This window comes from Chelonia mydas, chromosome 5 (genome assembly GCF_015237465.2).
Source record: "Chelonia mydas isolate rCheMyd1 chromosome 5, rCheMyd1.pri.v2, whole genome shotgun sequence".
In the NCBI taxonomy this organism is placed as follows: domain Eukaryota; kingdom Metazoa; phylum Chordata; order Testudines; family Cheloniidae; genus Chelonia; species Chelonia mydas.
In genome coordinates, this window is record NC_051245.2 from 77,083,391 (window position 1) to 77,098,540 (window position 15,150).

A 15,150-nucleotide genomic window follows, 5' to 3' on the forward strand; every position below is an offset into this window, starting at 1 on the left:
TGATACTTTGTAACAACAGAAACAGCACACAGAGAATCCCCACCCTTTTGTTGTATTCATCTCTCTTTGTTAACAATTGTGATTAAAACAGAGATAGAGGATGTATGTGGATGTATGCTTGCTGTGGATAATAAATGAATGATCAGGGAGGTGCCAGCCTAAGAATCCAGTGTCGATCGACTGAAGAAGGTGTCAAATGGAAACAACCAGAGGACCCCCGGAGGGCAGACTGGAATCCACCCAACAGCCTCAAGGATGGGAGAACCGAAGAACAAGATAACATCTGGCAGCACGGAGCCATCAGGAATGTGCCATCTGCTGATTGATTCAGCAACAGCATGATGAAGCAATTCCCATACACTGGCATAGGAATAAATTCCTATAAAAATGGACTCTAGAAACTGAGAACTTTGGGGTCTAAGTCTGCAAACCAACTTCCAGGAGCATCAGATGAGCATCTGACAAGGCCCTGCTCCCTTCTCGTGTCCAGGCCACCTGGCCAGTGGCTTGGCACGAGCAACTCTAAGTCTGGTAACTATGATAACAACCTTGCAGAACCTGTGTGTGTGTGTGTGTGTGTATGAATGAACGTGTGAATAAATATGAAATTGAATGGAATGTTATAGCTATAACTAACTGCTTACTATGATTCTTTCTGTATTCACAATAAATGTGGCATTTTGCCTTATTCCCTTTAATAAGACCCTGCTGGTTTTTATTTTATTGGTATAACATGGGGATGGGGGAGAACGGACAATTTTAGCATATGAAAATGTAATGACATTCATCATCACTTTGTGACATTTGCTGTCATTTCATGAAACCATGCCCAACCTAAATTGTACTTTCATAGGAGAATATTGTTTGTTATTAATATACACTTCCATAGCGCTTTTATGTAAGAATGTCAACATATTTAATAAACATTGAAGAATAAAGCTTCACAACACCCCATGATGTAAAATAGAAAGCTATTATTATTATCCCTGTCTTACAGATGGGGAAAATTGAGGAACTGATAAATTAAATAGCATGCTCATGGTCATACATGACATATGTTTCATGGCCAGCAGGAATAGAATCCATATCACTTCAGTCTTAGTCCTGTGTTTTCACCACACAGCCATTCTATTTCTCTCTTAGCAGGACTTTTGGGGTGCAGTCTGTAATAAATTTAAGGGACAAATTTACAAAGGTGGTTACAATGGTATTATTCTATAATGGCAAAATGTATTTTAATGTCTTCAGAGAAACGTAGGATGAGCAGAAAATATTTTCTTTCATTCAGTTTCTTAATCACAGATGGGTGAAATTCACATTCCCATGTAAAGCTTGAGCACGTGGGTTTTGTACAGGGGAACTATATTGATCGCACCTCAAGCACTATCTTCTTAATAACCTAGAGACAGAGTGTGGCAGTCATGCAGTCAGACCTTGCTATCATATTTCATAGGTTGTAATAGGAGCTCAGATCTGATACATTCTTCTCCACCATCCCATATGGAGTTTTAGGTAGTAGATCCACCCACTTTGTGGGCCCTTTTCTTCCTCCAAATTTTAGAATTCAAGAGCAAAACCTCAAATTGTTATTAATTCCTTGGAAATAGATTACGGATGTAAGCAGCCATCAGTGCTCTTGTTGGGGATGCTACTCATTTGTTAGTCATTTGTTATAAAATAGTGAAGTAGAGCAAATAGTCTTATGTGCCTGCTGTTGTGTCAGAAATAATTGGCTCATTAATCTTACTCATATTAATTTAGTTACATCATGAAGGTCAAAAGCAAGAAGATACTTTTGGGTGCTCATCAAGTTAAACACAGATATACATACATGCAGCAACATTTCTTTCTCTATAAAAATCCAATTTCAATAATGTGAGCAATTTGATTAGAGAATAATGAGAGACTGGGCAAGACACAAAGAAAGCAAAAAGACCACACATCCACAGAGAGAAATGAATGCAGAAAAACATACCGTTCATGTGACATGTTATTTGCATCACATTCCTGTGAAAATGAAGTCTGTCTATGATGATGGCAACATTATCAAATGATGTTGTGCATATGGATGAATCCATAATTCATATCATTTTTGGAAGTGAGGTCAAACAAGACAACAGATGATTCATTGGTGAAATAAAGTTTAACTTTGTAAATGAAAATTGCCCCATCAATAGAAAAGTTTCTGTCAGGAATTAGATTAGTAAAGACACAACGACATGATTTTTTCACATAGATGATAGGGGCTGTGATTTTTTGTTTTTTGCCCGTGACCTGTCCATGACTTTTACTAAAAATACTCATGATTAAATCGTAGCCTTTATCAGGACTGAGGTTCCTAGAAGGAAGACAGAGGCTATATACCCACTGTGTATTATCAGAGGACAGTGTCTTCTTCATTTGCTTTTCTCATTTGCTTTCTAAATCTTGCTTGCTCATTCATCCCTGATACAAACTCTTGGGGCAGGAAGAAAGGGGGAAAACTGAATGCTCAAAATTTAGAAAAGTCAACCTTTTTTTTCAAAATGTTTCTGCACAGAATTTTGAAATGAAAAAAAAAATTGTTCTATTTGAAACCCTGAAAAAGAGAAACAATTTTAAATTTTTTCCTAGACTTATTTTTCCATTTTTTGACCAGTTCTAATCTCGCCACCTCCCCCCCACACACACACAATACACACACACACATACACTACTGAAAGAAAACAAAAACTTCATTAATTCACACTCCTCCACCTCTACAGTTTTGACAGACACCAATTGGTGGTTTCTGAATACTCCTCAACACAGATTTAGTAGTGGATTACTTTCTTTCAATCTCATTTTATGGAGATTTCTTTATTTTCTCAAAGTATACTAGAAAATATTTTAGTAAACCCTAAATTTTAAGAAATAGGTACATTTTATGTACCTTATCCCTAGATACATTATGTTTGTTCACTTAGGCCGCTATTCAGCAAGGTATTTAATCACAGGTCTAACTTTAAGCACATAAAAAGAACAGGAGTACTTGTGGCACCGTAAAGACTAACAAATTTATTAGAGCATAAGCTTTCATGGGCTACAGCCCACTTCATCGGATGCACAGAATGGAACATATAGTAAGAATATATATATACACATACAGAGAAGGTGGAAGTTACCATACAAACTGTAAAAAGAAAAGGAGTACTTGTGGCACCTTAGAGACTAACCAATTTATTTGAGCATGAGCTTTCGTGAGCTACAGCTCACTTCATCGGAGCTCATGCAAAATAAATTGGTTAGTCTCTAAGGTGCCACAAGTACTCCTTTTCTTTTTGCGAATACAGACTAACATGGCTGTTACTCTGAAACCATACAAACTGTAAGAGGCTAATTAATTAAGATGAGCTGTTATCAGCAGGAGAAAAAAACTTTTGTAGTGATAATCAAGATGGCCCATTTAGACAGTTGACAAGAAGGTGTGAGGATACTTAACTTAAGGAAAGAGATTCAATATGTAATGACCCAGCCACTCCCAGTCTCTATTCAAACCCAAGTTAATGGTATCTAGTTTGCATATTAATTCAAGTTCAGCAGTTTCTCGTTGGAGTCTGTTTTTGAAGGTTTTCTGTTGCAAAATTGCCACCCTTAAATCTTTTACTGAGTGGCCAGAGAGGTTGAAATGTTCCCCTACCAGGTTTTGAATGTTAGGATTCCTGATGTCAGATTTGTGTCCATTTATTCTTTTGTGTAGAGACTGTCCGGTTTGGCTAATGTACATGGCAGAGGGGCATTGCTGGCACAGGATGGCATATATCACATTGGTAGATGTGTTTCAGAGTAACAGCCGTGTTAGTCTGTATTCGCAAAAAGAAAGGAAGACTTGTGGCACCTTAGAGACTAACCAATTTATTTGAGCATGAGCTTTCGTGAGCTACAGCTCACTTCATCGGATGCATACTGTGGAAATTACCACTATACATACAGACACCATAAACAATAGCTCCTCCCACCCCACTCTCCTGCTGGTAATAGTTTATCTAAAGTGATCATCAAGATGGGCCATTTCCAGCACAAATCCAGGTTTTCTCACTCTCTGCCCCCCCTCAGACAAACTTACTCTCTTGCTGGTAATAGCCCATCCAAAGTGACCACTCGCATCACAATGTGTATTATAATCAAGGTGGGCCATTTCCTGCAGGAATCCAGGTTCTCTCACCCCCTCACCCCCCTCCAAAAACCACACACACAAACTCACTCTCCTGCTGGTAATAGCCTATCCAAAATGACCACGCACCTTACAACATGCATGAAAATCAAGGTGTATAAAATTGGTAGATGTGCAGGTGAACGAGCCCCTGATGGCGTGGCTAATGTGATTAGCACATAAGAATTCCCAGTGAAGTCATTGTTACTCACTAATTCTCAGAATTCAGTAATCCACAATGGGCCTCCCAGTAGTCAGTGTGAAACAGTGGAGTTTATATTTAACAAGAAAGTGGAATTTTCTCTTTTGTGCAATGTGTGGTAACTTGGCAAATCTTGCAAAGTTAAGGTTCCATTTAAATTGCAAATAAGAGGAAGGGGGAAATCAGTTTCCTGAAGGAAAATAGTGTAGTCTTTTCCCCTGTCTTTGGCTGGGTCTTGTCTGGTGTTATGCTTCAGTTGGTTTTGATATCAATGTACAGGTCAGATTTATGTCTGGTTACTTTTAAATCATGTAGGTATTACGTCTCAATATTTTGTGTATTGGGGGGGAAAAACCAGGAACAGTTTACAACAAAAAATAAGTGCTGAAGTGGAGGGATAAGTGAAGAGAGTTGCTCACCTTTTGGAAGAGCTGGACTTCCAGGGAGTATCACTACTACACCGCTCTGTGCCTGCAGCAGGGTGATAGAACTGGAGAATGAATAAAAGGGGAGAGAAGAGCCTGTCCCATTTGCCTCAGCGTATGTCTCTGTCTGTTTCTTATTATTAAACATGACTCTACCATGTAGCCTATCCTGTTTCTATAGCTAAGTCTCAGATGTAGGTGGGAAATGAATCCACAATGACGACATGTGTCTGTTCTGTTATAGTCCAGATTAACTCTTGATCTGTATTCCTGTGGGTGTCATTGGATCATGTGGTCTGAATAAGACTGAAGACACCAAATCAATTTGATTTCTTTAGTTTTATGCAGTTTTTACAATTTAATGTTGTGAAATGACAGATGTACTGTTACCTGGAACCATGTGTTCCATTTAAAGAAAAATGCTGGTGAAAAGTGTCCTGTGGGGAGTGATAATAGGGCTTGTAGCCTTTACATCATTCACTCGCCAAACTCTGAGTTGTGGAGATGCTATTCAGTTGGTATAATGCTTCTTTTATGTGGAAGTTGGAGTGGCCTGCATGAGCGGGGTAGCAAATGATCCTCACTGACCTAGCGAATTAGCTTGGAGGAGAATAAGAGTATAAAATAATTGGTGGAGATATAAAAATTTACTGAAAGGAATGCATTTACTCAATTTTTCCTGATCTAGCTAAACTATCCCCAGCTAAAGCTATTCATCCAAGATTCTCAGACTAGGTGTCTAAAGTTAGGATTCTCATCTCACTCCATATTTTGACATCTCAATTAAGTGGCCAGATTTTCATAATTGCTGACTACCCCATAGTTGCCATTAAAGGCTTCCTTTTTTGGAGGCTAAGAACTTGTGAAAATTAGGCCACTTTTTTAGGTGCCTAAATATGGATGTAAAATCCTAATTTTAAACATTTACTTTTAAAAAATCTCAGCCATGTATCTTTGAAGTTGTGCGGTTTAATTCTGACTTTGCACTCTAGTGAAACCACACACAGAATTTGATCCTACCCTCACTGACTTCAGTGTTGCAAGTTAAGGCCCTTATGGCAGAATACCAAGTTGGAAAAATACCATTTACTTGCATTGCCTTGCCATCATTTAAAAATGGGCTTGACATCTTAGCAGATCTAAGTCAATACTTTTGCACCTAATAGCCTTTCCATTACTTTAAATCCAATTTCACAAGCACTATTTGCCAGAAAATGCAATATTTACCAACATATGTTGCTTTGGTTAATAGAGATATAATATTATTAATGACTGGCCCATTACTGATTTTATTTCTTGATTAAGTTTAGCTTATTTTTGATCCAAAAACCATCAATCAATTCTATTATTTTATATACATAACTAAACAAATGCATTTTTTTTCTTTGAGCCCCATAAATTGCTCACCACATGTAAAAAACCAGTTGCTAGTATTTTTCATGAGCATCCTTCGATTAAAAAAAGGAGCACCGGGAATTGGGAGACCTGGCTTTTATTCTCACTCTGCCATTGACCTGCTGTGTGACTTTGGGCAAGTAATTATCCTCTCTGTTTCCCCTCACACTTTCTCTGTCTTATCTATTTAAAATGGAAGTTTTGGGGAGCAGGAAAGGCTTTTTACTATGTATTTGCACAGTGCCCACCACAATGGGGCTCTGATCTCAGTTGGGGGGTCTTTAGGCACTAATGTAATACCAATAATAACTAATACTATTCTCTAAAACTTCATTTCTGATCACTTCTGATCATTAAAGATCTCATGAAACTTTTAAAAAGAGTGGTGGTGGTCAAATCTTGTCTACATTAACTCTCCCTGCTGTTTCAAAACCTGTTGTGCACTTTTGCTGGGCAGAATAGCTGTCATGGTCCATCCCAGAAATTGCTGCATGTAAGTGCTGGGTATAGAAACCTCTTTATATAGATTCTGAAAAGAGGTTTGAAATATGAATTAGGGGCACACAGTTTTATTCATGGCTACACGCAGCTGGTGGGCAGCGGGCCAGCATGTTAGTTCTGTTCATATTTATTGTACGCCATGGCTTTGTTGATTTCAGGACCTCCTGGCATTTTGTGCAACACCAGTTCTTGCTACTGCAAGTGAGCCACTAAATCTCAGGAGGACATATCAGTCATGGCTTTTATTATTTAAAGGTTCTGTGGAAAGTACTAAAAGACTAAGATGGGGGGGGGGGAAAGAGGGTAAAAAAAGAGATGCTTCACCTCAACACTGACAGCTGTACTTGATCATATTTTCTGTGGGTATTTTAAGATAATTGCATGTGTCCATTTCCATATACACATGGACAATATTTTCCATAGTATTTCCATATTGTAGCTGTGCCATTATGCTTTTTTCCTGAATTGTAACTGGTATGTCCTTGATTAAAGTATTTACATTCTGCATGATGATTGGTTTTCTTACTTTTAAAGCTGAAAATAGGTATATTGCTGTATATTTCCGTCTGTATGTTTGTCATGGCCATAATTTCTCTGAGTGAAAATATTCAACATTTAGTCGTCTTCACCCCAGCCTGCCTGCCATTGTGCAAGATTTTTTTCCCATGAATTTTCAAATGCACTTGGGATTGGCCTAACTGTGCTCCCATTGAAGTAAGTAATAAAATTGGCATTGATTTCAATGGGAGCAGAATCGAGCTAATGTCAAATGTTTGTGAAAATTTCACCCATGGTTCTATTTTGGAGTTTTGTTCTTTTTCAGTGCTTTAAAATACCAATAACAGCTGTTCATCATTTTCCTAAAGGAAAATGAACTGGTGGAACAAATATTTTAATTCTCATGACTATTTTTTATTTTAAAAACTAAAATTATGACTTCTGCATTTTCCTCTTATGACAAAGTCATGGCTTTTCCTAATGTTTTCTCACAGCAAACTGACCTTACTTGTAAATGTGCCATTGCAAAACCCTTTCCCATGAATTATTTTTTAAAAAAATGAGTAGCATGTGTGCCATGCCTCACTCAGGGCAAAGATCACCTGGTGTTTGCATTCTGTAACACCTTCAATGAACCGTTTGTTTAATGGCATTGCAAATAGTCAGGACTGCCTGTGGTCCTAGAGCCTTAATAAAGATGAGGTTTCAGAGTCGCAGCCGTGTTAGTCTGCATCCGCAAAAAGAACAGGAGGACTTGTGGCACCTTAGAGACTAACACATTTATCTGAGCATAAGCTTTCGTGGGCTACAGCTCACTTCATCCGAAAGCTTATGCTCAAATAAATTTGTTAGTCTCTAAGGTGCCACAAGTACTCCTTTTCTTTTTAATAAAGATGGACTGACTTTAACAGCCAGGCATCAAAATTCTCTCTGTTTTCATCAGTAAAGAGCTTTTCTTATCATTTACCTTGGTATTGAAAAATACCGTAGAAGACACCCCCACCAGTACTCCTAGCTGTTGATTTGGAGTGAATTAAAGGAAACATATTGTGAAAGGTGAATAGCTGGGGAAAAAATAAAGTATAACATTAAACAATATAAATGATCCAGGCTGTTGCTCTAGCAAACCTTAGGGCAATGTCTTTTCAATGTCATGCTTTTGTAAAAGTCTTTTTAGACCATGCATGTCTTTCTAAACAAGACAGACAAAAGCTTTTATTTTAAAAGCAAACAGCTAAGTGAATTGCGATACACTTGCCATGAATAGTAACGAGTGGATTTGTGGCATGTTCCTCTTTTTAATTAGCACATTGCTATAACTTGACTGCTGTTGCTGCTATATGGATGAGTGCTGCCTTATTACAATGCATCCAGAGGATACCACTTGGAGCAGGTCATGAAAAAAGTTAGGGTGAGAAGGGACAGAGAAACAGAGTGTTCTTGGGATTCATCTGAAATACTTGTACGTTTTGCTTCCTTTTTTCTGGAACACAGTGGCCATCGACATTGAAAAGAATTCCAATTTTAGGTATTTGAATGCCTAAAACTGGTTTACATTTGAAAAATCATGAGGGGAAAATATTACAGAACTGAATTATATGTTGGGTAAATGAAGCTGTTTTACTGCAAACCTCCCATGAATTATTAATAAAGACTAAAGCATTTATTAGAGTCACTTCCCTGGGTTCCAAGCCATTTTCCGTTTGTTTTTATATATTATTCCATTTTTAAAGGTTTTTTAATTGAATAAAAGGATAGCCAAGACATTTTAATTCATGTAGCTGTTTCATTGTCTGAAATTCTTTACAAAACCCCTGCAGAGTCTCCACCTGAACATGCATTTGGAAGTTGGGTAAGGGTGAGAAAATGATCTACGGAGACCTTGAATGAAAGAGAAGGTGGAGACTAGCAGGAGACTGTGGCAAGTGATGGCAGGAAGAGACAAAAGAGCTTGTGCAGTGGAATCCATATTTCATGCCTGCCACGTGGGCAATCACAGAAAAATATGTTCTCTTGATTCATCCAGCACTGTAATTGTCTGTTTAAAATATGCATGAAAAGCAATATAAGAATAAAATAGTTTCTCTATTAATTTTTCTCTGTAGCTAAATAAACATCATTTTCTCATTATGTTATAATTTTGTTCTGAGCTTTTTGGCCTGATTCTCCTCTCACTTATACTGGATTTACACTGACAGAGCATGATTCAGTATTGCCCTAGGGTCATTTTGTGCCAGCTAGACTAGTGCAAAGGAGCTTAAGAGTAGGCTTCATGCTCAATGAATACCCCTATTTCAGAGGGGATCCCTGTGCAGGTGCAGACTGAACTCTGTCAGCTCCGCACCTTCATTGCAGCAGCCCTGGGTGAAGGGGGCATTTGGATGTGGGTCTGAAGGTGCAAGAGGTCATTGAAGTTGGACTGGAAATAGATCTGTGTTTTGGTGATTTTTGCACCCTGAAAACCCTCCAACAGACAGAAATTCACATAAAAAATGCCAGAAGTGTTTAAATACTAATGCATTGCCGGATACTGTCCAGAGTGAGCAAGAACAAAACAGAGTCCGTATTATGGTTCCTGCACAGGACGTGATCTGCACTCTATAAAACAGTGTTAAATATTAACACAAATACTTCTGACAGTAAAACAACACAGAAGCTTGTTAAAAAAGTAAAGTTCTTGGATCTGGAATCCCTATTTTCTGAAGTGATTTACTGGGCTAAAATAGTCTCCACAGTAGCAGAGGCAAGAGAACAATTATTGTAGTTTGTGCAACTTGAAATGTCTTTCATGAGGGAATTTGGGGTGTCGGGTGCACAATGTGTTAGAGGAATAGGATGAGCAGTAGAGAAAATGCAAATTGGTATCACAAATCATACTCCTAACAGTAATTATATATTACCTACAATTTGAATTCTGATGTGAGACCTAAGCTTTTCTAACAGATAGATGTGTAACATATATTTATATAAGTTTCAGAGTGGTAGCCGTGTTAGTCTGTATCAGCAAAAATGACGAGGAGTCCTTGTGGCACTTTAAAGACGAAAAAAATTTATTGGGCATAAGCTTTCATGGGCTAGAGCCCACTTCATCAGATGCATGGAGTGGAAAATACAGGAGCAGGTATAAATACATGGAAAGATGGGAGTTGCCTTACCAATTGTGAGGTCAGTCTAACAAGACAATTCAATTAACAGTAGGATACCAAGGGAGAAAAAATAACTTTTGTAGCGGTAATGAGAGTGGCCCATTTCAAACAGTTGACAAGAAAGTGTGAGTAGCAGTAGGGGGAAATTAGATTTAGGTTTTGTAATGATCCAGCCACTCCTAGTCTTTATTCAGGCCTAATTTGATGGTGTCCAGTTTGCAAATTAATTCCAGTCCTGCAGTTTCATGTTGGAGTCTGTCTGTGAAATTTTTGAGTTGAAGAATTGCCACTTTTAGGTCTGTTATTGAGTGAGCAGGGAGATGGAAGTGTTCTCCTACTGGTTTTTGAATGTTATAATTCCTGATGTCAGATTTGTGTCCATGTATTCTTTTGCGTAGAGACTGTCCGATTTGGCCAATGTGCATGGCAGAGGGGCATTGCTGGCACATGATGGCATATATCACATTGGTAGAACGAGCCCCTGATGGTGTGGCTGATGTGGTTAGGGCCTATGATGATGTCCCTTGAATAGATATGTGGACAGAATTGGCATCGGGGTTTGTTGCAGGGTTTGGTTCCTGGGTTGGTGTTTTTGTTGTGTGGTGTGTAGTTGCTGTTGAGTATTTGCTTCTGGTTGGGAGGCTATGTATATGGATGTAGACCAAGATTTTCAAATGTGGCTAGCTATTTTGGGAGCCTCAATTTTTGGGTGTCCAACCAGAGGCACCTTAAAAGGCTTGGATTTTCAGAAAGTGCTGAATACCACATCCCTGTGAAAATCATGTCCCTAAAAGAAGGGTGGGTACCCAAAATCATGAGTAACTTTTGAAAATCTTGTTCATAATACAAAGTGAGAATATAAAATGATGTGGTGTGAGAATAGTCTAAAGGCCTTATCAACATGTATTTGAAATGGTCACATTGTTACTCATTATTAGTGAAGCCATGAGCATATTATGCAGGCCATTCACAATGAATGACCATAAAACCTTTAAACTCACATACCATCATATTTTTGTATATGCCATATATGCTGCAGGGAAAATATTTGGGAATGTCTTAGAGAATTCTAAGTAATGCATTAGGACTACTTCTTGACTTGCTCAACCTGGAAGGCCCAGTGCAATATTACTGTGAGTCCAGATGTGCAGGACTGAGAGGGAGAGAAAAAATAAAACTAATAAATGTAAAATTAATCCAAAAAGTGACCTAAAATAGCTGGTGTGTGTGTGTATACATATATATAAAATCAGGATTTTAAAGTCTGATTTCTTGCGAATTTAAGGCTAGAAGTGAATTTAGAATCCCCCTTCCAAAGGGATAAAACTCTTCTTTTTTGTCCTGTAGGGGTAGTAAGTGTTGGATTTCAAACCAATGACATAATTAGATATAGAAAAATTGCCCCTAGCCCAGGGCTGAATTTTACCCATTCTGGGCTTTGGGGAAGGGTTGATTCAGGGGGGAATTCCACAAGTTGGGGGGGAAAGAGAAAAATGGCTCTTGCTGGTTGGTTTTCAAAAAATGGCAGCTTTATGAAGCTGCTCTGGGGGTGAAATGTTAAAGTAAGTACCAGGGAGGAATAGTGGGCAGAGGGTAGGCTATGCAGTCAAGATGAGTGATAAATACATATTTCATCTGGATATACACACACCTTGTGTATGTGTCTGTATAGTATAATTTCTGAAACGTACAATTTGTGTATATATATAAAATACATACAGACTATAGTGAACTGTTAATTTATTTTCCCTGCCACAAAGTATATCTGACTGTGTAGACACAGCTAGTAGAATCTATCTGAAATTGTTCCAGGACTTGATTCTCATGGGAGTTTGCCTACAGCCGCAACTAATAGTGTACCACAGTGTAATGTGACACCTTTCCTGCAAGATCTTTGGTGGAATACATCTGCTGTACAGTGGGGGAAACAAAATATGTGTCTTGACTAAAATTTGAAGTAGAAAGGATTCAAACTGGGAAACCTTTTGACATAATTTGCAGAGTATACAAATTAAAACCTAATGAAAAAAGAGTACACTGGCAGACCCTACCTTGTTATCTGGCATTGATGTGTATAGCAGCATGGGGTACCTAGGCATAATCTCCTGAAATGTATTTTGCAATTTAAAAAAGAAACTAAAATAAGAAAAAGAAGTGAGAGCAGCATATATAAATAAGCACCACTTGTGACAAACCACATAATCCCACATAATCCAAGTAATCCAGTTCATTTCAGGACATGAGCATCAGAGCTGTGTGTTATTAATTCTGAATGGTAGCAAAGGGAAAGTCGCCAAGCGCTTACTGAAGCCTCATTTCTTGTTTGAGCGGCTGCTTCTTTATCCTTGCTTGCCAGTTCTGAGTGTATTTCAAGGAACATTACTGAGAACAAAATCGAACACCATCAATATTAATGATCTGAACTAGGAAGATAGCTTTTAGTGTGCAAATTAATTACCCTAATCACAGGGTTTTTTGTATCCATTTTAATGAAATAACTATTTATTTCACTGAGTCCTGAGCTTTTCTTTTGCAAATAAGGCACATTTACATGATAAATACATGAAATTTAAATGGATGACTAAATTGAGAGAAAAAAAGACCTTTTTAAATACAATTTTCATAGGAAAAACATCTAGATTAATGGGTTGGTTAGCTGACTGGCATCTGTGATTAAATCTTTTTAACATATGTCAAATAGAATTTAATGGACCTCAGGAAATGTCTACACAGTCAGTAATATTCAGGGTTTAGTGAAGATACACTTTATCTACTATTGTTTGAAGTGTAGACTGATGAACGCATCTTGCAAGTGGTTGCATGCTGCAGCATAGAGACCTTACAATGCAGAAATAATACCCAGCATTCTCATCTTTTACCCTGTATTCTCCCTCACCCTCTCTTTCCCTCCCTCAGAATAATTGTCATGATTTTTATTTTCAAAAGTGGGCCCACTATAAAAAATGGAGGCCTCTGAATATTTGCATATCCCTCATATTTAATCACTGCATGCACATTTGTTTCATATTTCTGTTTTCCAGTAATGACAAGAAAGGAGAAAACGCTTAGTTCAGAGGAATTTTAAAACGTGTCTCTTACATTCTATGTGTTTTGAAAACTTTATTTATTGTGGCAGAGCTTTGAAGGGCCGCAAATTCAACAGAGGAAAGATTTGAAACACATTCCAGCTCATTTTTTGATAACAGTCCTGCAGAACAGAGCATCTTTCTCTGCTTACATTTTTCCAGTTGAGCCACCAGAGACATCTCCAGCTTCCTTTGATTTGAAATGATCAATTGCAGCTGTGGCAGTCAGGCCGGGTGCCCCAGGCACAATGCAAACAAGTATCTCTCCCAGCTCACTAGGATTTACATTTCAATTGCTGCCACATTTTTAAAGATAATTATAACCTTTTTATATTAATATTTTTCTGTGGCCTCTCTGATATTCTAACAACATAAATATTAATTTAGCACATCAAGAAGAACATGCATTCTTCAGTGGAATGACTTGAACAAAAAAACTGCTAAAAAAACAGATGGCATCAAACTTGTCATCAGAATCTCATAGCAATATCCTCATGAAAGGGACACTTCTTCTGGGTCTTATTTTGCCTACCTTTTGCACTCTTTTTGAGATTACCAGTTTAGAGAATAACTTTTCTGGTGACTTAAGATCTACATGTCCCACTACATGTTTGCTGGCTGTCTTGGAGGTTGTGACTTACACGCCTCTTAATAGTATCTTTTAGCATGGGAAGAAATATTAAACAGGTTTAGTTGCCTTGATGAACTTGATAGTCCTGAAAAGAGGAAAGGGAAAAAGGCCACCAGTACTACTGAGAACATATAAAGAGTTTTGTATTCCATTTTTACTGCAACCTTCTATTATGTGTATTACCATTACATCACTTTATTTCCTCCAGCTCATGCAGTAGGAAAAAGCCATCATACTGCATAAACAGATGTTGCTTCACTTACATTGTCTGATCATGCTCTGTGGACCATGATGCAATTTTGCTGCCTGCCCTAGAAATGTTTAGCATATAGTAGGTATGGCTTTTTATTTTTTACTCATATATTATGTAACTACATGGATTCTCTTAAGGGCTCATCACCCTGCATTGTTCAGTATCACTCAGGGTATTTACATTCATGCATAAAAAATCAGAGAAAGTGTGTTTTCTTTAGTAACTGAAAAATAATTGGAGCTACGTATATTAGGAAGAAAATTGATACTAGTGCCCGTCAGATATTACAAGCAGGTCATTCTACTGCTCCCCTTGATAAACTGCAGAGTTACAATAATTGCCATGGGATCTCTTTATGGACAAGACTGCTATTTCCTACACACCAAAACCATGGGATTAAGTATTGCTTGAAGCTGACTGGTGGAATAAAACTACTCATGAAATATGCATGACTAACACATATGCTGCCAGGGGAACTTAGTGTATTATGTATGACCCTGCTGTAATTGTAAGGTAATGATATTCATTTAAGTGGATGTTTATCACAGTTAAAGGTACACCTAATGAGACAAAGGTTAGAAGCCTAAAACCACAAGGTTATCCTACTATTTCTGTCTTTGTTTGAAAAGAGCATGCCTTTATTCACAGTTGTTTCTCCAGTGCATGTGATATATTTTTATGCAGCTTAAGAGTCCCTGTCTCCTATATTTAGATGCCAAATGCACTGTTAAATTAAATGCACTTCTAATATTATATGCACACATCTGGGAAATATTCAGGCAGGTTATTAAAATTCACATCAAATCAGACTCTACTTTTCAGCTGCTGTTGGTTGAGGCATG